The sequence below is a fragment of the Dermacentor albipictus genome, chromosome 6, assembly GCF_038994185.2.
Source record: "Dermacentor albipictus isolate Rhodes 1998 colony chromosome 6, USDA_Dalb.pri_finalv2, whole genome shotgun sequence".
Taxonomy (NCBI): domain Eukaryota; kingdom Metazoa; phylum Arthropoda; class Arachnida; order Ixodida; family Ixodidae; genus Dermacentor; species Dermacentor albipictus.
Genome location: NC_091826.1, coordinates 140,699,620 through 140,725,626, shown reverse-complemented (window position 1 = coordinate 140,725,626; position 26,007 = coordinate 140,699,620). Strand labels below are relative to the sequence as shown.

Genomic DNA, 26,007 nt, shown 5'->3' with positions numbered 1-26,007 from the left:
GAAAATCGCGGCGGCGCGAAAGATGGCTAGAAATGCTGCTAAAACAAATCCTCGGCAAAGAAGAGTTGGCAGAGCGATGTCGCATGGCTCAACGTTAATAATGCCAAGCGAAAAGTTTAATTATGCGCAGATAAATCCATCCTATCGGGCAGATACCAGAAGCCAGTGCCTTAGCAATCGGCGGGCGGCCATCTTCCATTCCTTTCGGAACAGGGCTGTCTCCAGCAATTCAGAAAAAAAAACCTAGTTTTCTTCGGCATATTAATGCATCTTTAACGCGTACACGTCACTTTGATGCGGTGAGTTTTTTTGTGGTTTGCTGACTTCAGGTGACAGGTGAAGGGTGCTCCCCGATAACTTTTGGCCAATAGCAGAGGACTAATGTCCACAAAGCGTCGAATCAGAAATAATAATTTGTCCTTTGTTCGGCCTAATCATGCATAATCAGCGTGTACACTTCCCATCAGATGGGAAGCTGCCGTGGTTTTCGAGATGTCCCGTGACAGGCGAAGTGCGGGTGGTTCAAAAATTTTTTGCACAATTGCTTTCCAGCAAAACATTCTACTGAAAACCATTCATGCTATGTCTGACCAGGCAGTTCAGGCAAACACTATTCAGAATTTTTTTTTAGGAACCGTGAAAGGCTGATTGCAGAACTGGAATATAAAAGGTTGGAAGAGCTTTAGTTAAGCGCCGCTGTGCCATTATATCCTGGCCAAATCGCAAAGGTAAAGTACTGGCTAAACTGAGCCTATCACGAAGGGGCTCAAACGTGACATACTGTCTCAAAGCGCTGAGTGCCCCGCTGCTAGGATTGGCGAACTGACGCGCTCTCAGTAGAAAAAGAGGAGGGCAAGGTTGATATATATGTTTTACTTTCGTGCTTCAATGACCTATATTTTAAAGCATTCAGTGAAAATACACTTTTTCATATTTCACAATAAAGAACAACTAGGTCACAACGTGCCTAAATTAGGCACGTTGTGAGGCAGCTCTCCAGTGTCCGATGTCCCCTTTCAACCACGGACCAAATACGCAACTAGTGGCAGACATCCGACTTCTCCACCATCACGCATTCAACAAGGGGCACAACGTCATCTACCAGTGGATACCGGGTCACTGTGGGATTTCGGGCAATCATCATGCGGATGATGCCGCCCGGTCGGCCCACGATGGTGCCCACGCTGTACCACTACCACTGTCACGAACAGACGCAGCCACAAGTCTTCGCTCCCTCGCCCGCGAGCTTAGGCAGAATCTGTGGAACACCAATGAGTTCACGAACGAACGTCTCCACAGATTGGATCCATGTCTGCAACTCCGCCTACCACCAGGGTTACCAGGAGCAGAAGCAACACTTCTGTGCCGCCTGTGGCTCGGCGTGGCATTCACGAACTCCTATTCATTCCGCATTGGAATGGCCGACAGCCCTACTTGCGGCACCTGCGGCTGCGAGGAGACGATTGAGCACCTCCTTTGTGACTGTCCCAGCTGCAAAGTGCCAAGAACAGTGCTCGTAACCGCGCTCGAAAAACTGGACAATCGCCCCTTTACAGAGGAGAAAGCTCTAGGACACTGGTCCAGACGGGCTTCGGTACTCAAGGCCTTAAGGGCTTTGCTGAAGTTTTTAAGGACATGCGACTTGTGCGATCGCCTTTGAGTGTTGTATCGCGTAGTATCGCGTTACTGCATTTCCTTTTTTAGAGCGCAGCTCTTTGGCGTCCGTTCCTGGGTTTCGCGTCGTCGTCGGCGTTGTCGTCGGCCTCGTAACCAGCTCCGCCCCCCTTTCATCCCCCCAGCGCTAGCAGCGACCGACTGATACCGCTGGATGCCGCTGACGCCGCTAGAGAGTCAAGATAACGTGACTGCATAGAACAACGTTACTAGACTAGTTTCAGTTTTAAAACTCGGCGCTGTTGCGCGGAACCGCCACCCGCCCGCGCCTTCGTGGCGCTGCAGTCGCGCCCGGCTTCACTTCCTCACTAGCCGGCTACGCGGGCGGGCCGGATTAAGCACGCGGTGCTTCTCTTCTCTGTGTCTTCTCTGTGTCCGTGTCAGTGCGCTGCTACACCAGCAAGGTACGATGAGCAGCGTTGGTGTATTCTGTGGTTTGTTGTTGACAGCGAATTTCAGCTAGCATGTCATCCGTGGTACTGTAGCCTTCGCCAAGTTTCTTAAGAATATCAGCAGACGATGCCGACGTGCTGCGTACCTGGCTGCATAGGCCGCTATCGGAACGATGTCGACAGTTCGGCGCACCACTTTTTCTGTGCTCCCAGCAACGCGACGCTTCGCTCGGCGTGAGACAGAGCGATTCCTCGTGCCGACCGGGAACTTGTCTTGTCTTGTGTCCCAGACAGTGGCGCGTACCACTATGGGGGATTGGCCAAGAAGCAGGCGGTTTTCCGTATGGTTAGAAGTAGAGAGAAACTAGATTTGTATAGTGGAGCGGGGGACGATAGTACTGTTATTTAGAAGTGTAATTAAATATTGTTAGGAATTCCGATAAAATAAGTAAACGTAAAGAAATGAAATAATATAAATTATGGATAATTTTAGAAATTCAGCAAGGTACTCTTTTTGTGTCTAATAAAATTGTAAACTGCCAGAAAAGCATCCCTGTGGCTGGATCCCAGTGAAGTCGTCCCAAAACAAAGAATGGTTGGCGAGGTTAGCGAGAGGCCAAGTTTGGTAAATGAGTATTTTAATAGTTTTCTTTGTCTTAGAAAGCGGCGGCACGAGGGAAAGTAATGTTCGATAGTTTCAGGTTTACTGCAAAAAGAACATAGAGGGGACACTGCGAGACCAGACCTGTGTAAGTAAAAATTTAGAGGAGGTATGCGACCTCTCAATTTTGTAAAAGAAACTTCCAATTGCCTTGAAAGACACCAATTAGTATTCCATGGGAAGCCAAGGTGGGTGGTGGAAATCAGAAGACGGTGTTAGAATGGATATTGCAGAGTTTTGATATATAGCGAAATTTCTGTACCTAGCCGCGGTGACATAAGCTGATGTCGGCAAAACAGATATGATAAGGCCGTTCAGGGAAGCTCGTGCGAGTGAATCAGCCATTTCATTCAAGTGCAATCCAAGATGTCCCGGTACCCAAAGCAAACGTACTTTTAGTAAGTACGGAGGCACCATCGAACGAAATGTTCTTTGAATTGCTGAATTTAAAGATGCAGTTAGTGCTGTTCATACAGATAGCCAGTCGGCCACAATAACAGCTAATTGGTCATTTTGGACTTTCTGCGAAATCCACGGCACGCGCTCGTGCCACTGCTCCCGCGTTCGTCGTCGTCTTCCACAGCTGGCTGCGTGGCCATTCATCTTTCCAGCGTTGAATTTCACTTCACTTCTATCGTCGTAATGGGGAGGCCGCGCTTACGGGGGTACGAGCCATAGCTTAAGGGAGTATGAGCCACTCATCGTCTTACGTAACGGAAAGATTTAATTTTGAAGAAATTTAATTTCGAAGAATCAAGCGGCAAATCGCAGGCGAAGGCTGCTAACCATGTCGCCGAGCAAACTCGAGACATCGAACGCAAGCGACAACTGCGGACGGCGAGCATACCGTCAGTGACGTCGTTCTCTCTGTCGCTGCCGATTTTGTGTGTAACCTCATAACTGAGAAATACTTTAATGAACCCTCGGGATTAACCCAGTGAAAAAAAAAATCAGGTCAGTGTTCTATTGGCATCGAAATGGCTCTGCACGTTCGGCCAGCGTAATTTTCACGAACATATCGATGATGCCTCGTGATTGCACAATGAAATTGGACATTTAGACCTGTAAGAGGTTTGATTAGATTTTTGACGGTTATAAGACACTGAGAGCGACCATCTCTGGACGGAGATTTAATAGTTTCAGCAGTTGGTAATCCAATGATTTCATGCCGTCAGGCACAGCAATTGTAGGGCGCGGCTGATCGTAACACTTTATCCGGACCGCTAGCCTTGCCTGCAGTTTAAATAGAGCAAGCTCATTGTGTCTTTACATACGGTTAGGCGGTGCCAAAAAATTACCGACGATTACGTTACTTCCTAATGCGAAATTTGAGCGCAGCAAATAAGCTGTTTCACCTTTTCGATTGATTGAGGCAAAGAAATCGAGCAACACATGTATGCGCTATCACATAATTTTTTTTATTTTTCACACGTATTCCTTTAACAAAGACTCCACTAACAGTTCTTGACAGTCATGAAGGAAGCTTTGTGGTCGGAGAAATAGACTGATATATGTTCGACTTGGTACACCAATGCTTGATTCTCAAAGACGAGATCTATACAAGTGCCTCGCGAGGTTGTCACAGCCGTGGGACGCGTTACGAGCGAGAGGAACGGGATGTTCTCCCGCATAAGTGTTAGGAAATTGCTGTTTGTCTTTATGTCAACATTAAAGTCCCCCACTACTAACATCGGTGTGGATCGATGGACGGTTAATGCGAGTTGCAGGAAGTGCACGACGTCTTTCGTGAGTGCGGTAGCGGACTCACGAAAGCGGTATCAGTCGGTCGCTGCTAGCGCTGGGGGGATGAAAGGGGGGCGGAGCTGGTTACGAGGCCGACGATAACGCCGACGACGACGCGAAACCCAGGAACGGACGCCAAAGAGCCATTTGTGTAGCCAGCCCTCCTCCACAGTCTCTCCTCCTCCCTTCCATCATCCTCCCTCGCCCGGAGAGCCGACAGGGCGCATGCGCGGCGGCGGAGCAGATTCGTCGGCGAGCTGGTTACGAGGCCGACGACAACGACGACGACGACGCCGGCGACGACGCGAAACCCAGGAACGGACGCCAAAGAGCCATTTGTGTAACCAGCCCTCCTCCACAGTCTCTCCTCCTCCCTTCCATCATCCTCCCTCGCCCGGAGAGCCGACAGCGCGCATGCGCGGCGGCGGAGCAGCAGATTCGTCGGCGAGCTGGTTACGAGGCCGACGACAACGACGACGACAACGCCGACGACGACGACAACGCCGACGACGACGACGACGCGAAACCCAGGAACGGACGCCAAAGAGCTGCGCTCTAAAACAGGGGCCGTACGTTTCAGCTTCGCAGATTAAGCATTTTCACGGAATGAAAAATCCGACTTTTTTTGTGGCTTTTATGTACAAAGACCGACCTCGTCTTTCTTTTTGTAGCGCTTCTTTGGCGTGGTGAGAAGCCTCGGTGGGGATGATGATGGCCAGATGTTCAGGCTCGTGAGCCTAAACTGCGCGAAATGTTAAGACGACAGCAAGAAACACACGACATTTAGAAACGCCGCTTCTGCGCTTCGCTGTATGCGTTTCTTCCTTTCGTGCAGTTTACCCGTCTGTCAGTATTAACGAACCGGCGCGATAAATCTTATTGCTGTAGGTGGACCGCTTTCGCGTGGTATCACTATTTCGGACAAGGGAGAACGCCAGCGAGCGTGAAACACGCGCAAACTGCCCGTCCGCACGAGCTCAAGGCTGTGACGAGGCGTCTGCAGTGGAGCCCGATGGAACAGCGTTGCCCTCTGGCGGCTGTCACAGAAGTGGCGACAGCGGCTGTAAGCGCGCAGGCGGAGAGTTTTACAACTGAAGCTAGTCTAGTAACGTTGGCATAGGACACCGTCGCCGCCATGCAGAAAGAGGAGGAAAGGGTCCCCCCCCCCTGTTCTTGTGTGGCGGATAGGGTGCTCTTCGGTTGCCGACGCGCCGGTTATTTCACGTAGGCCCCAGCACGTCGACGAATACGTGACCACCTTCCCACGGCTAGACCTGGTTCTTAGCGCTGCGGAAGCGAGGGTATCATTGTTTGTGTCGGCATCGGCGGCGTTGTCCCTGAAACCAACTCCACAGCTGGGGTTGACTCACTATCGGCGTCAGCGGCATCAGTCAGTCGCTGCTATCTCTTCCCTCCTCCCTTTATCGTGTTGTCCGCTTGCTGCGCGCGCTTCTGCCCCCATCGTTTGCCGCTGGGTGTACACGCCGCCCCCCTCCCCCCTCTTCCTGCGAGTCTCCGGTTGTCAAAGCGCCGGCTCGAACTTAATTCCTTTCTTCGCTCCTCCTCCAATGCAACCCCTGTGCGGTGGCAATCAGAGAGCCAGATCGGTGGCGGCGGATCTGTATATGTGCACCGCCCGAGCCGAAATTGCCGCTGCCGTTCGCCACTGCGCAATTATCTGCCAGTTCTTTCTGAGCCATGAGCGAGACGACCGATGGAAGTCCTCCATCTGCTGCTGCTGCTGCTGCTGCTGCTAAACGAGCTGCCAGAGCAGAGGCCCAGCGCCGTCGCCGTCAGAATCCAGAGGTGCGTGCCGCCGAAGCAGAAGCTTACCGTCGCCGCCGTCGAGATGATCCAGGAGTACGCGTCGCCGAAGCAAAGGCTAAGCGCCGCCGCCGAGAAGACCCTGCCGTTCGCGCCGCCGAAGCGGAGGCTCATCGCCGCCGTCGAGAGCAACCAGCAGTAAGCGAGGCTGAAGCAGAAGCTCATCACCGCCGCCGAGAAGACCCTGCAGTTCGCGCCGCCGAAGCGGAGGCTCATCGCCGCCGTCGAGAGCAACCAGCAGTAAGCGAGGCTGAAGCAGAAACTCATCGCCGTCGCAGAGAAGACTCTACCGTTCGCGCGGCCGAAGCGGAGGCCAAACGCAAACAAAGGCTCGCAAACAGTCAGGGTGCAACAAATGCTTTCCGGCGACAGTTTACAGACAATCCGTTTGGAAGTGTGTGTTCAGTGTGTGATCGGCGCTCTGGTTCCAAAATGACGTGAAACCGCTTCCGGATACGTGCCGTGAGAATCTCCGGTGTGCGTTTCCCAACTCGGACTTGTGTCAATTCAGACTGTGTTCTTCATGCATGCAATCTGTGCGGAAAGGTGACATTCCTCATTTTTCGACAACAAACGGTTACAAATATCCCTCGAGGCCAGCGCACCTTCCACAACTTAATGCGGTGAGTGTAAGACTCGTATCTCCGCGAATCCCATTCATGCAAGTGCGACGACTGATGCACGGCGGAGGCCAATATGGCATTAAGGGTCCAGTTGTGAACGTTTGCGTTGACGTGGACGAGATGGTTACATCGTTGCCCCGTGCCATCGAACAAGACCGCGCTCTCAATGAGCATCTGAAGCGGCGTATTCTCGCGAAGACGACCTACTTGGCGGGGGCAGTGAGAAAATGTGATTTGCTGCCGTGGCTCAAGGTGCTTTGCGATAGCACACTATACAAGCACTACAACATCAAGTGCGACTTTGCCCGTTTGGGTGATATCACTGAAGTGGACAAGCAGGATGAAATTGAGTCGCTCCCGGAATGCGCGGACCTCAACGATCCCATCCAGGCGGCCACAGCCATGACGTTGGCTCAGCACACCTTGATATGGGATGAAGACAAGTTTCTTGTCATTGCTCCCGGTGAGGGAAAGAAGCCTCTGAGCATTCTTTACGACGAACATGCGGAGGAGCTCTCATTCCCACAGATTTACCTCGGTGAACCACGCCGAGTGGACGCCAGTGCCAAACCAACCGTCTTCACGCACGCCATGAGCGAGATCCGCAGGTCTGATCGTCGAGGTGCCACCCCACAACACGTACTGTACATGGCCATGAAAGTGTTTAGGCACCGAGTAGCCAGCGACATGTCTGTGGCCTTCCGCAACGTCAGAGCGGTGGAAACCCTAACGAAACAACAGCTACTCGACAAGGACTTCGTTCAGGAAGCGTTAGAACATGACATGGCTTTTATGCATGGCATACCCAATACCGTGCAGTACTGGGCCAGGCGCAAGAAAGACCTCTTTGCCATGATCCGCCAACTGGGTAAGCCTACGGCGTTCCTCACACTGTCTGCCTCGGAATTGCACTGGCCCGAGCTGTTAGTGTTGCTTCAGTGACTTCGCCTACAACCTGATGAGACTACAGTTGCCGTAGAGGAAATGAACAGCATTTATCGTGCCCAGCTAGTAAATGACGATCCCGTAGTCTGTGCCATCTACTTCGACCGCCTGGTGCGCATCATTCTAAACATACTCCAGAATACCCGGATATCCCCCTTCAGACCATACGTAGTGGTCGACTACTTTAAACGCATCGAATTTCAACATCGCGGGTCGGCACACGCGCACATTCTTCTCTGGCTTGATAATGCCCCCGATGAGGAACTCTCCATGCACATGCCCCGAACTCTGGAAATGGCCACTACTCTGCTTTCGCTGGACACCACGTACTTGAAGCGGGAGCCCACGCAGGTGCACCAACACACCCACACCTGCTACAAGCGCAACAGCACCAAGTGCCGCTTTAACGTCCCCTTCATGCCCATTGATGAACCCATGGTCGTAGTGCCTTTCCCGAGTGTGGAGAGTGAGGCGCAGAAGAAACACATCGAGATGCTCCAAATCAAGTACCAAGCCATGCACCAGGCTTTGGAAACGACCAACTATGATTCACTACAGCAGTTCTGGGAACATCACGGCATCACGGACAGGGAGCAGTACATTTCGGTTCTCCGAGCAGGTACACCTCGTCCCACCGTCATGCTACCCCGTACCATGCAGCAAAAGCGGGTTAATTACTTTAACCCATGGGTGGCGTCCGTTCTAGATTCAAACATGGATCTTCAGATCGTGCTCGACACGTACGCGTGTGCTGCCTACGTGGTAGAGTATGTAAATAAGGCCAATCGAGGTATGTCCAATCTGTACCGTGCGGTGCAAGAAATTGTCAAGGATAAGGGGGACATGGATTACACGCAGGCACTGAGACACTTGGGCGTGAAGATGCTCAAGGCGATCGAGCTCTCAGCACAGGAGGCCGCCTGGTGTTTGCTCAAGCAGGACATGTCACAGGCTAGTCGCAAAATTGTCTTTGTAAACACTGCCTGGCTTGAGGAAAGGACGCGCATCCGGAAGTCTAACGCTCAAATGGAGGAGGAACGCTTGGACGAATCTAGCACGGACGTTTGGAAAAGGACTATGATCGAGCGCTACGAAGACCGCGCGCCTGAATTGGAAGCCGTCACTCTGGCAGAGTTCGCTACAGACTACAACATCTACACCTGCAAGAAGAGAGTTCAGCGAGTGATACTTCCCTACCGCGGTTACTCCATCGACGATTCAGTTAACTTCAAGAGAGAACATGTCCTACTCTTCTTTTTGTTTCGTAAGGAGGTGGACATCTTAGACCAAAATTGTTTCGAGCGGCTATACGAGGAAAACACTGACGTCATTCGGGAGCACAAATCACGCTATCAGAGTGATGTAAATATTGAAGACCTCCGTGCGGTTTGTAATTCCCTGATACGACCCAATAACGAGGAACGGGAGACGGCTTCTGAGATTTCCGATGTGACCGTGCACCCGGCAGCCATGGAGAACGACGACTCTGATCTCCTAGACATTGGTGCAGTCGAGTCCAATGCCCCGTTTAAACAATGCCCCGCCGTGTGCACGCGCCAAGACGTCATGAGCAGAGATCAGTACCTGGACACCATGCGGAAGACAAATGATGAGCAGTACGAGATCGTCCGAGAAGTCCTACACCGACTGACAACTCCGAACTCTCCACCACTGCAAATATTCTTCACGGGAGTGGCTGGATACGGCAAAACATTTGTACTGCGCCTGATCATGGACCTCTACAACAGGTACTGTAACCCTGCTGGCCCATACAATCTAAACGCATATGTGGCTTGCGCTACAACAGGAAAGGCGGCGGTGGCACTAGGCGGAGTAACTGTGCACGCAGCGTTCAAGCTTAGCCTCAAGACAGACAGCGGACTCAGGGACAACGAGTTGAACACCTTCCGCTATGCTTTCAGGAATGTCAGATGCGTGATTATCGACGAAGTTAGGATGATGTCTGCTGATATACTTCACAGAATCGACTCGCGGCTCCGCTCCATCACCTGCAAATATCTGCAGCCTTTCGGAGGGTTGGACGTCATTCTCTGTGGGGACCTGCGTCAGCTTCCCCCCGTTCGTGCAGCTGAGGTGTTCAAGCGCGTCAAAACAGACGACGTGTTTAACACAGAAATCGCGTGGCACCATCTCGCCTACTTTGCACTCATTAAAGTGGTACGACAAAACAATCTCAGGTTCTCCACGTTGCTTTCCAAAATTGGAGATGGTGTTGAATTAGACCCCGAGGAAATCTCACTTATCGAGAGTCGGTTCGTTCCACAGCAGGAAGCAGAAGCTTCTTGCCCCGGTGGCATACGCTTGTTCTACTCCAACAAGGAATCTTATTACTACAACACAACAAAGGCCATAGTAGCACAGGATAATGCTGTACCATGCACGGCACAGGATACAATCGTTGGGTGTAGGTCTATGCAAGAGCAAACAGAGGCCATGCGTAAGGTCGAAACGTTACCCAAGGCCGAAATAGGAAATTTGCCAGCAAATATAATGCTGTGCATTGGCAAGCCTTACATGATCACCCTCAACGTGGATGTTTCCGATGGCCTTGTTAATGGATCGGTGGGAACACTGAAATTCATCGAAAACGACACCCATGGGAAACCGCTACGCATATGGTTGCAGTTCGAGGAGCTTGGCTCCAAACTTGCGATCGGAATCGTAGCGGCCGCAAAATCACACCAGTTACGCAAGCTCAACAGAAACATTCAACCGAACTTCATACCGATTGAAAGGCGTACCGTCACCTGCGTTATCGATAAGAAGACGAAGGTATCGGTAAGAAGATGCCAGCTTCCCGTTGTGCAGGCGAGCGCCATTACCATTCATAAATCCCAGGGTGGCACATATGATGAAGTCGTGTACTCCTACGCCAAGAATCATCCACAGAAGTTGGTATACGTGGCACTGAGTCGCACTACAGACATCAACGGACTCTACCTGACCAATGTTGACAACGACTTCACATTCTACCACGGAAAAGCCAATCCGGACAGAAAGCTAGCCGATGAATTTCGTCGGTTGCAGTCCCACAAACTTGACACCATCACCGCCAAGTGCCTCGCCATGACTGAACAGCCGCACTACTTGTTGATCTCCGCTCTTAACGTACGCTCCCTTGCCGCACATGCCAAGGACGTACACCACGATCACATTCTGCGCCATTCCTCTGTACTTTGCTTTGCTGAAACCTGGATGGATCCCGAAGAGCCTCTCGAAATCATAGCTTTCCTTTACTGCTGTGGTGCTCGCAGAGACCACAACAGAGCGGCGGGAGTCGCTATGTACTTGCGCACAGGTTTCTCTGCAATACCAGTCGAAATGTTTGGCACGTCACATGAAGTTGGCGAACTGTGCGCCGCAAAGTAGCCCAACGGCTTGCTGGTAGTAGCTGCCTACTTCGCCCCTACCGCACTCACGAAAGACGTCGTGCACTTCCTGCAACTCGCATTAACCGTCCATCGATCCACACCGATGTTAGTAGTGGGGGACTTTAATGTTGACATAAAGACAAACAGCAATTTCCTAACACTTATGCGGGAGAACATCCCGTTCCTCTCGCTCGTAACGCGTCCCACGGCTGTGACAACCTCGCGAGGCACTTGTATAGATCTCGTCTTTGAGAATCAAGCATTGGTGTACCAAGTCGAACATATATCAGTCTATTTCTCCGACCACAAAGCTTCCTTCATGACTGTCAAGAACTGTTAGTGGAGTCTTTGTTAAAGGAATACGTGTGAAAAATAAAAAAAAATTCTGTGATAGCGCATACATGTGTTGCTCGATTTCTTTGCCTCAATCTATCGAAAAGGTGAAACAGCTTATTTGCTGCGCTCAAATTTCGCATTAGGAAGTAACGTAATCGTCGGTAATTTTTTGCACTTTTTTTCTCCTCTTCTTCTTTCTCCCTTTATTCCCTTTACCCCTTTCCCCAGCACAGGGCAGCCAGCCGGTACTTACACTGGCTAACCTCCCTGTCTTTCCTCCTCTTTGTCTCTCTCTCTCTCAATCAGATCCATAACTACGCAATATGCAAAGAAAAGCGGTGACTAAATGACTATTGTTCATCGATTGCTGGAACGCTGTGTTAAAATAAGTATACATTATCAGAAATTAAGAAGAAACAATTTCCTTTTACACCGTATGTTATCCGGTATCTGGCCGTAAAAACAAGAATGTACTCCGCATTTACATTGTTGAGTCTTTGCGTATTGGGCAGACAATGATGGTGGTTCGGCATGCACGCATAGCAGCACTTCGTGTAATAGTGGATCGCTTCGCCAGCAGCAATGCCTCGGTTGGATCTCTTTAGTTCTTCGCCCAATAAACAGGCATTCACCAGGAATGTGAATGCCTGCTTATTGGGCGAAGAAGAAGAAGAAGTGTAGCACCCGTATACACCTTTCCCAAAACAAGGACAAGTTGCTTATTTCCTAAAATGTGTGTGGTTTCTTCCAGGTCAGCTCTTCCAATTAGAGAAAAGAAAAGGTAGGGAAAGATAAGGAGCTTAGCCAGTGTATGTACAGGCTAGCTACTATGTGCTGGGGAACCAGATAAAAGGTGAAAGAAGATACAAAAAAAGTAAAGTAAATAAAATTGACAGAATAACGCGATGCGATGCGCTACAACTCTCGAATTCCGTCGCACAGTTCACAAGCCCTTAATAACATGAGCCTTAGGGCCTTGAGCGCCGAAACCTGTCTCGGCCAGTGTCCTCGAACTTTTTACTCTGTGAAAGCTAGACCGTCCAGGTTTTTTTTTTTTTTGCGCGGTCGTGAGCACTTTTCTTGACACATTGTAAGGGGTACTGTCGCAGACACGAGACGAGACAGCTGCTGTTGTTGTTGTTGTTTCGTTGTTTTCCTAAGTGGCCGTGGCACATACCCACAGTGGGGGATTGGCCACGAATCGGATGGTTCAATTAGGTGCATAATAATAATAATGATAACAAGGGAGTTACCAATTTCAGCGTTGGAGTTAAAAAGTAAACGTTTTGTGTTTGGAGAAAAATGGAAATAATCAGATGAAAACCAGGTATACAATAATAATAATAATAATAATAATAATAATAATAATAATAATAATAATGAGAAGAAGCAGAAGAAGAAGAAGAAGAAGAAGAAGAAGAAAAAGAAATAAAAGAAATCTATGGTTGGGAGGGAGAACGATCTCTCTAACATGGAAATTGATTTGTTTCAATGAGGTAATTTTGGATTGCCAAGCAAACATTTCTGTGGCTGAACCCAATAATGGAGGTACTAAAAGATAGGATCACAGGCACTGATAAAGTTAGACCAATAGAGCAAAGCGGGATTTCGAGTAGTCGTTTTCTTATAATAGAAAAACGTCTGCAAGACAGCAAGAAATGGTCTATTGTCTCCGCTTCGCCACCGAATGAGCATAATGGTGAGGGGACCAGACCAGACCTGTGGAGGTAGAAGTTCAGTGCAGGTATACCGCAGTGCAGCCGTGTGATGGACACGTCAATTTCCCGTGTTCGGCAAAAATCTCTGTTCCAAGAGTGTAGGAGATGTCCGTAATCCACAGAGTTATTAACAGCTGCGTTCGAATGCGAACGAAATCACGACTTTTCTTTCTTCTCTTTATTACTTTTTCTAGCGCTCGCGCCTTTGGAGCCCGCCGCCGTCTTCTTTCTCATCTTGTCCGCTCCCATGAATTTTAATAGCTTCCGGCCACGAAAAGGTTTCTTCTCATCAGTGGACGCAACCTTCAACCTTCAAGTGTGCATAGATGTTGTACAGGTCAATCGTATGGTACTTGACGTCAACGTGAATAACCCTGAAATACAGACAGAACTCAGACATTTCTGGGATATTGAATCTGTAGTCATCAAGTGCCCTGAGAAAGAAACCAAGAGAGAAGAGGAAGTGATTCAGGACTTTATAGAGTCACGGTATGCCTAAGTTTCATTATCCCAGAAATGTCTGAGTTCTGTCTGTATTTCACGGTTATCCACGTTGGCGTCAAGTGCCATTACGGTTGACTGCTTCATTATTGTTGCTGATATCTTACCTTGACTTTGTACTGTCCGGCCGAATATGGTTTCTGCTGCTGTCAACCTTTCTTCTAGTCTTCGGACCCCACCTGTCATTACTTGCCAATGCTGGTCTGATCCAATAAGTAATCCAATTTCCCTGTATGATGTGCTTCTACATAAACTGTCGGCCAGCTTGAATCCGTCCTCTTCATACTTCTTTAGCAGTGATATAGGCGGAAATGGTAATTTTTCTTTTGAAATTATGTCTGCCTCCAGTGCTTCCAATAAAACTTCTCCACTACAGTAGGCACTTTTCAGTTTAAGTTCAACCGAATTCATGACTCTTTCATTTTGACCTCCTTCCAATGAGCCTATCGTGAGTCTTTCTTTTTCTTTAACTTTACAGCCTGGTTTCTCAGATAGGCTTTTCAGTATGAATGATCGTTGGCTGCCAGTATCTAGCAAAACACGACAATAACATGACGGCCTTCTACCTTCTGCTAATGCAACTGTAGTCTGCAGAAAGAAACTTGATGAGAGGTTCATAAACTGGCAAATGGATGTTTTCTCTACTTCATGTTCAAGTTCACCAGGAGTAGAAGCTGTACACTGTGCTGTCAGTTCTTTGCTTCGGCACATATACGTCGCGTGCCATTTTTTACATATCTTGCACCTAATGTTTGCCTCACATATTTTAGCAGTATGGCGAGGCGTGGTACAGCGGAAATATCTGTTTGCTTCCTTCAGCTTCATTTTCTTATCTTCATAAGGCATCATTTTCCTCCAATCATCAGTATAATGAGTAGTATTCTCGCAAAATATGCAATACATTGCAGCTGTACTTTGAACATTAACAGTTCTTGTCTGCTGCTTACCCTTAGTTCTGTTGCCGCCCAGTTCTCTTCTTTCTGTCGACAATTCCCCTCTGCATTCTACCTGATCTTCTATGTATTTCACCAAGCGCCCAAGAATATCTTCTTACAGTAAAGCTACATTCTGATCATGTGCTGAAGATCTACTGATCACTTCTCTTTGTTTTAACTGGAATCCACTGTACATATCCATCATATGCTGAAGATCTACTGATCACTTCTCTTTGTTTTAACTGGAATCCACTGTACATATCCACCGGCCAAGCTCTTTTCAGGATCGGAAGCAACATCGATGCATAGGACTGGCTTTTCAATCCTAAGACTTCCAATCCACGTATGTGCACTTGCACCTTTTGTGACAGCTTTCTTAAACCATCATGGTCGTTGCAGCTTGCCACTGTTTTCAAGTTAGTTAGTTCTTTCATATGCATTTCTACCAGCACGTCATCTTTTCCGTACTTCTGATTGAGTAGATCAATGGCATTCCCATAGTTACTGTCGGAAAACTGTAGTCCCTCCACGACAGCTGCTACTTTTCCGGTTAGTGATGAGAGCAGGTACGTAAATTTCTGATTTTCGTTCAAGTCGGTTCATCCGTTTACAGCTGTTTCGAATTGCGGCCAAAATCTCTGCCATTTCATTTTATTGCTGTCAAACATCATGATTTCTAGCTTTGGTAGCTTCACTATTGTTGCTTTCTGCGATTATCTAGCTTCGCAATTAAAGTTGGGTTGCTCCCTCGCTGTTTTCCGTATTTCTTGTCGAGAAAGGTACGCGTTGATTATGTGCAGAGCAATTATTATCCTTACCACGTGCTCAGTGGTTGTCGCAAACTTCGAGTCAGCTGTTTCGGGTGTTATGAATTGCTCCATCTGCTCGTCTGCTGTCTTTAGCGAGTCTGGCTGGCTATCAGCGACATCCCTTTAGGATCCTTATTTTCCTCCAGTTTCTTTTCAGAATCGCTCACTAAGTTTGTTATTTTGGTCCTCAGCGTTTTTCGCTTTTTCAAAATCACTTCTCTGTTCATCTTGAATAACTGAGAAAACTGCTGGTCGCTTACAGATTCTAGCGGCGAGACGTCATCTGAGGCTTGGTCGCCCTTCTGTTTCCGTGCCGCTCCTTGCTGTCGATGTCTCGCCTCGCTGCCGTTGGTTCACCATCGGGCCTCCTCTTCGTCCGTCTTCTGTGGCCAGTCCGTCGTTCTGGTAGTCCGTGGCCAGTCGGAAGAGGAGTAGCTGTTATCCTGGTCACGACATCATGTCACAGAAACAACGCGAGATAGTTGCGTTCAATGCGAACTAAATAAATATTTTTATTTTATTTCTTCTCTTCATTGCTTTTTCTAGCGCGCGCGCCTTTGGAGCCTGCCGTCTTCTCCTTTCTCATATTGTCCAATCCCACGAGTTTCAATAGGTACCGTTAAAGACTAGGTACTTCATCGTCTCCTAGGAGCCACTGTAGTCGCAAGCAATGCCGTTGGCCATTTCACTGCGGAAGGAATATGCGCTCGTGAATGCCACACAGAGCCACAGGCGGCACAGAAGTGTGGCCTCCGTTCATAGTAAACTTGGTAGAAGGCGTAGTTGCAGAATTGGATCCTGTCTGTGGATACGTGCGTTGGTGAATTCACTGGTGTTCCACAGAGTCTGCGTAAGATCGTGTACGCCGGAACGAAGCCTTGTGACTGCTGTACTGAAGGCACTAGGCAGTGGGCATGGTGCGAGTGAATGAGAAGAAGACGTCGAGGCGTGCTCGCTTCCCCGTTTCCATAAAGCGCTGACCTGTTTAAGCCTACCGCCTCAACCTGGAACTAGTGCTGCTAGGCGAACACCCCCGTTGCATTTGGTGGAGGTGCTCGGTTTCTCTTTGACATCCTGGAACTCCGCAGTCGGACGCTACCACCAGCTGTTGCAATGGATGAACCGGGCTGCTGCTCCCGTGCCCCCCGCCATCGTCTACTCTGGCGTCATCCGCCAGCGCGATCCGACTATATTTAGCGGCACAGACGACCACGACGTGGAAAACTGGCTCGCTGAATATGATCGTGTAAGCGCCTATAATAAGTGGGACGACCGCGCCAAACTCACAAACGTCATATTTTACTTGACTGACGTGGCCAACCTTGGTTCCGTAATCATGAAGCCAATTTTACCCCCTGGTCGGCATTCACGAAAACTTTGGCTGAGGTCTTCGGCCGTCCAGCAGTTCGCCGGCTTCGCGCTGAGCAGCGCTTGCGTGGTCGAGCTCAACGCCAGGACGAGACCTTCACCAGTTATATTGAAGACGTGCTCTCGCTCTGCAAGCGCGTCAACTCATCTATGGACGAAGCTGACAAGATCAAACACATCATGAAAGGCATCGATGGCCATGCCTTTCATGTCGACACCGGAGCTAGCGTTTCTTTTATTAGTGAGAAGCTCTCCCGCAGTTTCAACAAAGTGATCATTTCCCTTACCTCTCTTTCTCTGCGTACGGCAACCTCGCATCGCATTCAGCCTTCAGCATCGTGCACAGCCCGGGTTGTCATTCAAACCACTATGCATATTATCGAATTTGTCGTCCTACCTCGTTCCTCGCACGACGTTATTCTTGGATGGAATTGCCTATCTGTCAATCAAGCTCTTATCGACTGCGCTCGTTGCAAACTTACGTTATCAGTGTCGTGTTTTGACCCTGACGACCATTATTCTCCTAAAGTTGTTGTCGCCTCTGACATCGATATCGCAACTTTCTCCGCCGCTCTGGTTCCTGTGTTATGTAGCTCTCCTGCGAACTCATCTGTTCTGTTTACACCGTCGGCCACTTGTGCGCGCCGCCGGAACTTTCTGCTTGCGTTTGTGGTCGCCACTTTTTGCAACGGTTCTTCTGGCCTTTACGTGTGCAATCCGTCCGCCTGCCCATCATCACTACTCCGCGGCGAGTGCCTGGGTACCTCTGAAGCTTTAGATTGCGTTCTGCCGGCCACCATATTTAATTATACGGCATTACTTCCGATTTGTGCCGTCACTCCTCCCGCAGCGACCGATGCCCCTGTAGACGTCTTCGCTCGTGCCATCGACGCAGAACTCCCACCCGCGCAGCACGCCGAAATCATAAAGCTCCTCCAGCGTTTTCGTGCCTCCTTTGACATTGGCCAACCATCCTTGGACCGGGCGTCCGCAGTCGTTCACCGTATCGACACCGGACAACAAACAGCATTGGGCCAGCGTCCGTATCTTGTGTCGGCCGCTGAACGCCGTGTCATCGACGAGCACGTTGACGACATGCTGGAGCGGGGCATCATCCAGCCCTCTCACAGTCCCTGGGAATCTCCGGTTGTCCTCGTTAAAAAAAAAAAGATGGCTCCATTCGGTTCTGCGTCGGCTATCGCCGCCTTAACTGAATAACGCGCAAAGATGTCTATCCTCTGTCATGCATCGACGATGCCTTGGGCAGTCTGCAGGGAACGGAATTCTTTTCCTCGCTGGATCTACGCTCCAGGTACTGGCAAGTGCCAATGGCAGAGGCCGATTGCCAAAAGACAGCCTTTGTAACTCCTGATGGGCTATATGAATTCACCGTCATGCCGCTCGGCCTCTTCAATGCGCCTGCCACTTTCGAGCGACTGATGGATACCATTCTTCGAGAGCTGAAGTGGAAAACATGCCTCTGTTATTTAGATGATGTTGTGGTTTGCGTCGACTTTGCGTCGCGCCTCAGTTGCCTCGAGCAAGTCCTTGCATGCCTCTCCACTGCAGGCCTGCAACTAAATTCGAAGAAATGCCACTTCGGCGCTCGCACGCTTACTATTCTCGGCCATGTTGTTCCAAAAGACGCTATCCTCCCGGACCCCACGAAACTTAGCGCTGTATCCGAGTTCCCTAAACCAACCACCATGAAAGAGCTTCGCAGTTCTATCGTCTTGGGCTCATAATTCCGACGCTTCATCCATAAGTTTGCCTCTATCATCGCCCCCTTGACGCAGCTTCTCACCAACCCGCCGTGGTTGCTCAGTGGCTATGGTGTTGGGCTGCTGACACGGAGTAAGACATATAGGAGGTGAAACTCCCGTCAGCGCGAGCAAGCGCGGGCGACCAGATAAAGTCACAATTGTTGCATGCGCCGACGCTACCCTATGCAGTGGCGGCACCATGCGGCGCGTCGTAGAAGCAGCAGCGGAAAAAAAAAAAAGCAGCGCCCGGCGCTCACTCCGGCGGCACCCGCTCAAACCAGACGACAAGCAGACGACACGGGTGTTTGCTTCAGCGGGCACGCCGTAACCGAACTGCGTAGGTGCGCGCACTCAAGAAAACTGTTTTGTTGTGTGCGCATCAAAAAAAGCAACACGTGTGGCAAACTTCCGCTAATCTTCCTCTTATCGCCAAGCAGCTAGGGCAACTAGTTTTCGCGAGTCTTATAAAAAAGAAAAGGAACGGAAACACATGCACGGCGGCATCCTTCCTAAGCGCACCCCTGTGAGCACTAGAGCGAGAAAGAAGCGGTCGCCCTTTGAGCGATTAGGAACGAGATAGCCATCAGTTTCGCAAGCGCAAAAAGCCGAAAACCGCCCGCCACGGAGCAAGATAGCCCTGGCTACAACCAGAAGCTACGTATCATCTTATAGCTGTCATGGAAAACGCGTTTTATTTTTTACTGTGCTCAAATGGCTGAAGCGTAGCAGCAGTTGCTCTTCGGGCTACAAGCGGTAAAGAAGCGCGCGAGAGTGCCCTCAGTAGAAGTCAGGCGCGCGCGGCCGAACAGGAGCAACACTCGACCGGTTGCCCTGGCAACCGAAACAGCGGTAATTTCTTCCCATGTCGCCAGGTGCCGCCAGCATGAAAATATATCCGCGGGCTTGTGACCTTTTCTGGACGCCGCAAACAGCGGAGTTTCCACTCCTATATTTCTTGCTCCGTGGCTGCTGAGCACGAGGTCACGGGATCGAATCCCGGCCACGGCGGCCGCATTTCGATGGGGGCAAAATGCGAAAACACCCGTGTGCTTAGATTTAGGTGCACGTTAACGAACCCCAGGTGGTCGAAATTTCCGGGGCCCTCCACTACGGCGTGCCTCATAATCAGAAAGTGGTTTTGGCACGTAAAACCCCATAATTTTTATGCGACGCATATTACGAGAGCTCAACCCAGCTCCTCAGGCGCGGCGGTGTCGCCTTGAATACCACGTGACACCATGACGTCACGACAGAGGAGAAGTGGCTTTGGCTCAACTCTTGCAAGATGGGCTGGGTGGGAATCGAACCAGGGTCTCCGGAGTGTGAGACGGAGACGCTACCACTGAGCCACGAGTACAATGCTTCAAAGCGGTACAAAAGCGCCTCTAGTGAATGCGGTGTTGCCTTAGAAACGAGCTGTTGCTAAGGCTCAGGCGTGCGTCGCTTGCTCAGGCGCACATTTCGTTGCCGCGCCGAACGCTGCGTTGCTCGACGCTCACCGCGTCCAATGCGGGGCGTCCAAGGCGAAGCAGAGTAACGCATGAGTTGTTTCTTCGTCTAGCCGAACCAAATATAGCCAAGCAACAGCAGTTCACCAGGCTAAACAGTGGTTCAACAACTAAAATAAAGGCTAGTATGCTTCGCATCCTGGGCTTAACCTTACCTAAGCCACAGCCATTTTTTTTTCAGCTTCTCACCGGCAGTTCTGACCTATCAGCCCGGTCCCCGGCATGCGATGACGCATTCCAAGAACTGCGACGCGTTCTCACCTCTCCTCCAGTACTGCGACACTTCGATCCTTCAGCACCAACTGAGAACCGTATGGACGATTGCGCTGTCTGGCTTGGCGCTGTTCTTGCACAAGGCAAGGATGGCTTCGAAGAGTACAGTCGTAAAATTTATGAGCGTGAACACGGGAAAGCGTGCCGAACTGTACAATCAGCGCAGTCTAGCGCTCGCTGGCAGTAATTTCGCGAACGAGATATTCGCGGCTAAGGCTGTTAGATTAGCGGATGCACTCCCTGCCACCAATGCGGTCTGTTGTCCTTTCTAGACCCGCAATCTGCTGCGTTAGCTATCTGCAACACGTGGTGATAACAGGTCAAGAAAGGCGCACTGATATGAACCCTACATGCCGAGCGCGTAACGATAAGAATACTGACGTGCTGTCCAACTCTGGAGTTTTTGTGCTTTTGTTTACAGCGCAGCTCTTATGCGCCCGTCCTTTGGTTTAACCGCGCCGCCGTCGGTGTTCCCGGTGTAACCGAGCGAAAGAGCCCGTGCAGCTAAAAACGGCCGAAAGAAGAGCTCTGCGTCGCTCGCTGGTTGAGACGTTTGTGATTGGTTGAATTTCGTGATCATAAAATAAAACACACATGCTTTGATAACGCTGATACAGTTTTGCGTATAAAAACATTCCTTGAGCAGTTTCACTTCTTCGGGAGCCACACCATGGCACGTGTACCCGACGAAGAGCGACGGCACATCATTGACCTAGCGTTGAAAGAATACAGCCAATGGTCTATTGCGGCCATGACTGGCCGACCGCTCAAGACTGTCAACAGAATATGTCAAGCCTATAAGACAGAAAGAAGAATCGGCGATGCTCCACACCGGCGCCGACCAAGAGCAACGACGGAAGAGGAGGATCAATTGATCATTGCGGCTGTGGCAGACGATCCTTTTCAGACAGCGAATGAAATCATGGAAAATACCGGAGTCAATGCCCACCCAGCCACTGTGCGGAACCGGCTGAAAGAAGCGGGCTTGCACAGTCGCATCGCCGCACAGAAGCCCTTCCTCAACAGTACGCACAAGACCAAGCGACTCCAGTTTGCAGAACAACACGCGTCCTGGACGTCTGAGGAGAGGAAAAGAGTAATATTTACAGATGAATCCACCTTTTGCACCAAACAAGCCCAAAGGAAGAGAGTCTGGCGGCTAGAAAACGAGAGGTGATGCTTGCATTTGTATTTTATTTCCCGTTGAGTAGTCTCAATAGAATTATCCTAAATGTAGGAGGAGGAAGAGGAGAAAAGCTTCACGCAATCAATGGCTTCTTAATTAAAGATGTCGACTGCAGCTCGAAATTGAAATCTTCGGCTGCAAATGCTAGAATGAGTTTAGTGTTCGCCAGTCTCATTCAAGAAGCTTTATATCCTCTTTGCACATTTGTGCTTATTGTCCGTGCGCGCACTCTTTATTTGCAGGCACCATCCGACCAATAATCAAAGCGTAGCCGCAAGTGGCCGCACAACAGTAAATGCCTGGGGAGCCCTCTCGCATCTCGGACTGGGACCGCTGGTCCGTATCGAGGTCCACTTGACATCCGCCCGTTACAGCGAACTTCTAAAGGACGTTATGCTGCCTTACGCTCGCCAAGGACCCTTTCCCAACGGCAGTTTCATCTTTCAACAGGACCTTTCCCCGATACACACGTCTCGCCGTGTCAAGGAGCTGCTGGAAGACGAAAGTGTAGAGGTCCGGCAGTGGGCTCCAAAAAGTCCTGACCTGAATATTATAGAGAATGTTTGCGGGCGGATGAAGCAACGCTTGGTGCGGCGTCCGCTTCAAAGTACGAATGCTGACGGCCTTTGGCAAGCGGTGCAAGAAGAATGGGAGCGGCTCCGTGAAGATGGCGCATTTGTTGCCTCCCTCTACTCTTCTTTACCGAAGAGGATGGCTGATGTCATTCGCCTAAAAGGCTGTGCTACTCGCTACTAGAAGCAGGCGAAAATGTTCACAGTTACCTTAAGTGCAGGATGCTTTCCACAGTTCTCACTGTAGTGCGAGTAGCAGTTGATTTTTGCTAAATTCTTCTTTCTCCTCCACTCTCAATAAAATGATTCTCCTAACCGCAAACTGTGCAGTGCTTGTGTTTTGTCTTTGACATATATGCACGCAAACTATTCAGTAGTGTTTTACTTGAAAACATATCTGTATATATAAAATATATTCACACATAAGAGAACGAAAAACGTGAGCGTCCTTGCAGACTTAGCTTATGGTCAATTTCTCACACAACTGAGGCCACTACAATGCGAAATATTGAGAGAAGCAGCAATGACATTCCTCGAGATGTCAAAACGTATCCTTAGTTGTAGTAGTGCATGACTGTTGAAGGCGCCACCTCGATGAAACCACTGGTAAAAGTTATTTTAAAACGTTATTTTATTATTTTCTTTTCGCACCCGGAAAGTCGATCTGCAATTATAAGGTATACCGTACTGCACGGTTGAGAATATCTGAGCGGCGATGAAATGGTAATAACATCAAAATGACCATATGCATAGGTTTCCTTGCCATTGGTTACAAATTCGCACGCCCAAGATCCAGGCACTCCTTTTGGAAAGGAACACATGTTGCTTTAGCGGCTGGGAACCCGCATCAGATTATCGCTTTGCGCATGCATGGGAAAGTGACAGCCGCTTAGTGCCCGCGCCTTTGTTATCAGTTATCCGTTATCGCTGTGCGAAGTAGACAGTGAGCGGGAGCTGGCTGGGAGTGCATCCGCTGATCTAACAGCCTTAGCCGCGAATATCTCGTTCGCGAAGTTACTGCCAGCGTGCGCTAGACTGCGCTGATTGTACAGTTCGGCACGCTTTCCCGTGTTCACGCTCATAAATTTTACGACTGTACGTCGTCGCGTAGGCCAGTCGCACTCTTACCAAAGCCGAGGAGAACTACTAGGTTACTGAGAAGGATTGTCTTGCTATTGTAGCGACACACTTCGCGCATATTTCTGCGCACCCTCCGTCTTCTTATCATCTGGCCCAGCATAACACAGCTGCACGCTGGACTGCATGGCCGATAAAACATAGCGCCACCGCCACGTCACGCGAGGTATGCGTCACCGACGGTGGCTATAAAAACAGGCTGCCTGGCTGAGAAAGACCGCCTTCTACCTTCCGCTACTGGGACGAACGTAGCGTTGGTATGCCCGTCCACTGCCATCGTTAGTCGAATGAAGAAGCGTTACGTTTTTATGTTGGGATTCTTTCTTCGGCAGACACGAAATCCCACACCCTCATATGGGCAATCGGAAAATTTCGTCCTTATTTGTACGGGTGCCCATTTGACATCATTGAAAGTTTATTTAACATAATGAATGTATACAATTGCAAAGTACACACTTTTGGGACCCAACAAATTTGTTAAAGGGTACCTACCGATCGTTATCAGGGAAAAAACACTTCTATGGCAGCTGTTTTTTTTTATACTGCAAAATCACACAAAACCTAAATAGCTGAATAAGTAAAACAAGAAAATACAGTAGTAGGGAACATTTCACAAACGAGATACATTTTTCTAACAATTTTCTTTGTTACGTCATCGAAAACATCGGCACAGGAAAATAATAAAAAAAGAAAAGTGAGGGCATGTGCAAGCATCCGCAGTGTTACGCATTGTTAATAAGTGAGAGTTTTAATCGTTTAAGAAATGTATGCAATGTTCCTAGAGTGGTTAGCTCACTATCAAGCTTATTCCAAACTGAGGTACCTGTAAAGTGTAGTGTAGAGCGACCGTAATTAGTATTTACCTTAGGCAATAATAAACGACAGCGAGGTGTGTTTCCAACATTGCGAAGTGAGGGATGGAGCGAGACTGTTGTCAAGGCCAGTTTTTCATGAACTATTTGATGCATGACGGAGGCGATGTTGTATGTTGTCAAATCGTAAATGTTGAGAATGTTAAGGGTTTTAAATAAATCTTCACTCTTAATATGCATACTGTTCGGTGCTATAATGCACCCAACAGTATGCCAGCTAACAGATAACCAGCATAAGGCATGATGATCGTGACCGATCATCATGCCTATATGCTGGTTATCTTCATTAAAACATCCAACTCGTCGGCTCTCCCATCGGGCATTGCACCTACAAGAGTTCTACATCCGCGTTGTTTATCACCTCGGCCGAAAACATGCAGGCGCATTCTCTCTGTCCCGGCTACCCCTGCCCTCCGGTCCTGTCCACTCGTCTATTTCCACCTATCGAGCCTTCGCCCTAAACATTTCCGGCATGCCGTCAGAGCAGCGCAAGGACCCATGCATCTCTTCACTTATTGACTTCCTGCCTAGCCAGTCGCCAGCGCCGATTTCTCGGGCGCTCCGTCGTCAAACCGCGCACTTCATCATTCGGGATAACCTGCTGTACCACCGCAACTACGATTCGAGCGGTTGCAAGTGGTTGCGTGTTGTACTCCGACATCTGCGCTACGTTCCACGACGCCCCCCAATGCGGCCACGCTGGTGTATTAAAGACATACTCTCGCCTCCAGCTTCGTTACTACTGGCGCGGTATGTACCGCTTCGTTCACCAGTACGTGCGATCCTGCCTCATATACCAACAATGCAAGAAGCCACCTCAACATGCTACCGGCCCCTTGCAACCTTTACCATGCCCCCCGCGTGCGTTCGACCACGTCGGCATTGACCTGTACGGTCCGCTTCCCAACACTCCAAGCGCCAACCGTTGGGTTCTTGTTGCTACCGACCACGTCACGCCGCACGCCAAAACTTCAGCCCTAGCGTCTGCCACAGCAAAAGACATCGCCAGTTTTATCCTTAAAAACCTGATTTTACGCCATGGAGCACCTCGAGAATTACTGAGCGACCGCGGTCGCGTTTTTCTCTCAGACGTCATTTCAGCATTGCTAAAGGAGTGTCGCATCATTCACCGCACTACGACGGCATATCATCCTCAAGCTAATTGGATGACAGAGCGTTTCAACCGTACCCTTGGCGACATGTTAGCCATGTCACTTCATGTCATGTCACTCCATGTCATGACCACTTGAATTGGGATCGCATTTTCCCGTTCGTCACCTACGCTTACAATACCGCCACGCAAAGTACCACTGCTTTCTCCCCTTTCTTTCTCCTTTACGGACACGAACCTTCATGCACTATGAACCCGATTCTGCCTTACCGATCAGATACTTCAGAGTGCGCGACTGTTCCTAGACCGACTGGTTATGCCGAAGAATGTCGCCAGCTCGCTTTGTTCGTTCACATCCCAGGACCAGTGGCGCAAAAAGCAGCGCCACGATTCATCTACTGCGGCTACGTGCTTTGCTCCAGGCTCGTTGGTCTGGTTGTGGGTGTCCCCTGCTCCTCTAAACCTTTCCACTAAGCTGCTCTACTAGTACCATGGTCTTATCGGGTACTGAAACAAACATCCGCGGTCAACTACCTCATCGAGCCAACGGCAGCGCCTTCCGACCAGCGTCATCGCGGCCAGGAAATTGTCTACGTCTCCCGGCTCAAGCAATGCCACGACCCCCTGTGTTTTCCTGTCCTTAGATCGCCAGGATGGTTACTCT

The 26,007-nt window shown here is 49.7% G+C and overlaps 1 protein-coding gene and 1 pseudogene across 1 annotated transcript in view; one reads left to right on the top strand and one right to left on the bottom strand.

Moving 5' to 3' along the window:
* The window catches only part of LOC139061384 (ATP-binding cassette sub-family C member 2-like), a 485,203-nt gene that overhangs the window by 342,280 nt on the left and 116,916 nt on the right, over positions 1-26,007 (bottom strand). The gene's annotated exons all lie outside the window — the stretch shown is intronic.
* On the top strand, positions 10,248-11,582 carry LOC139047133 (uncharacterized; annotated as a pseudogene).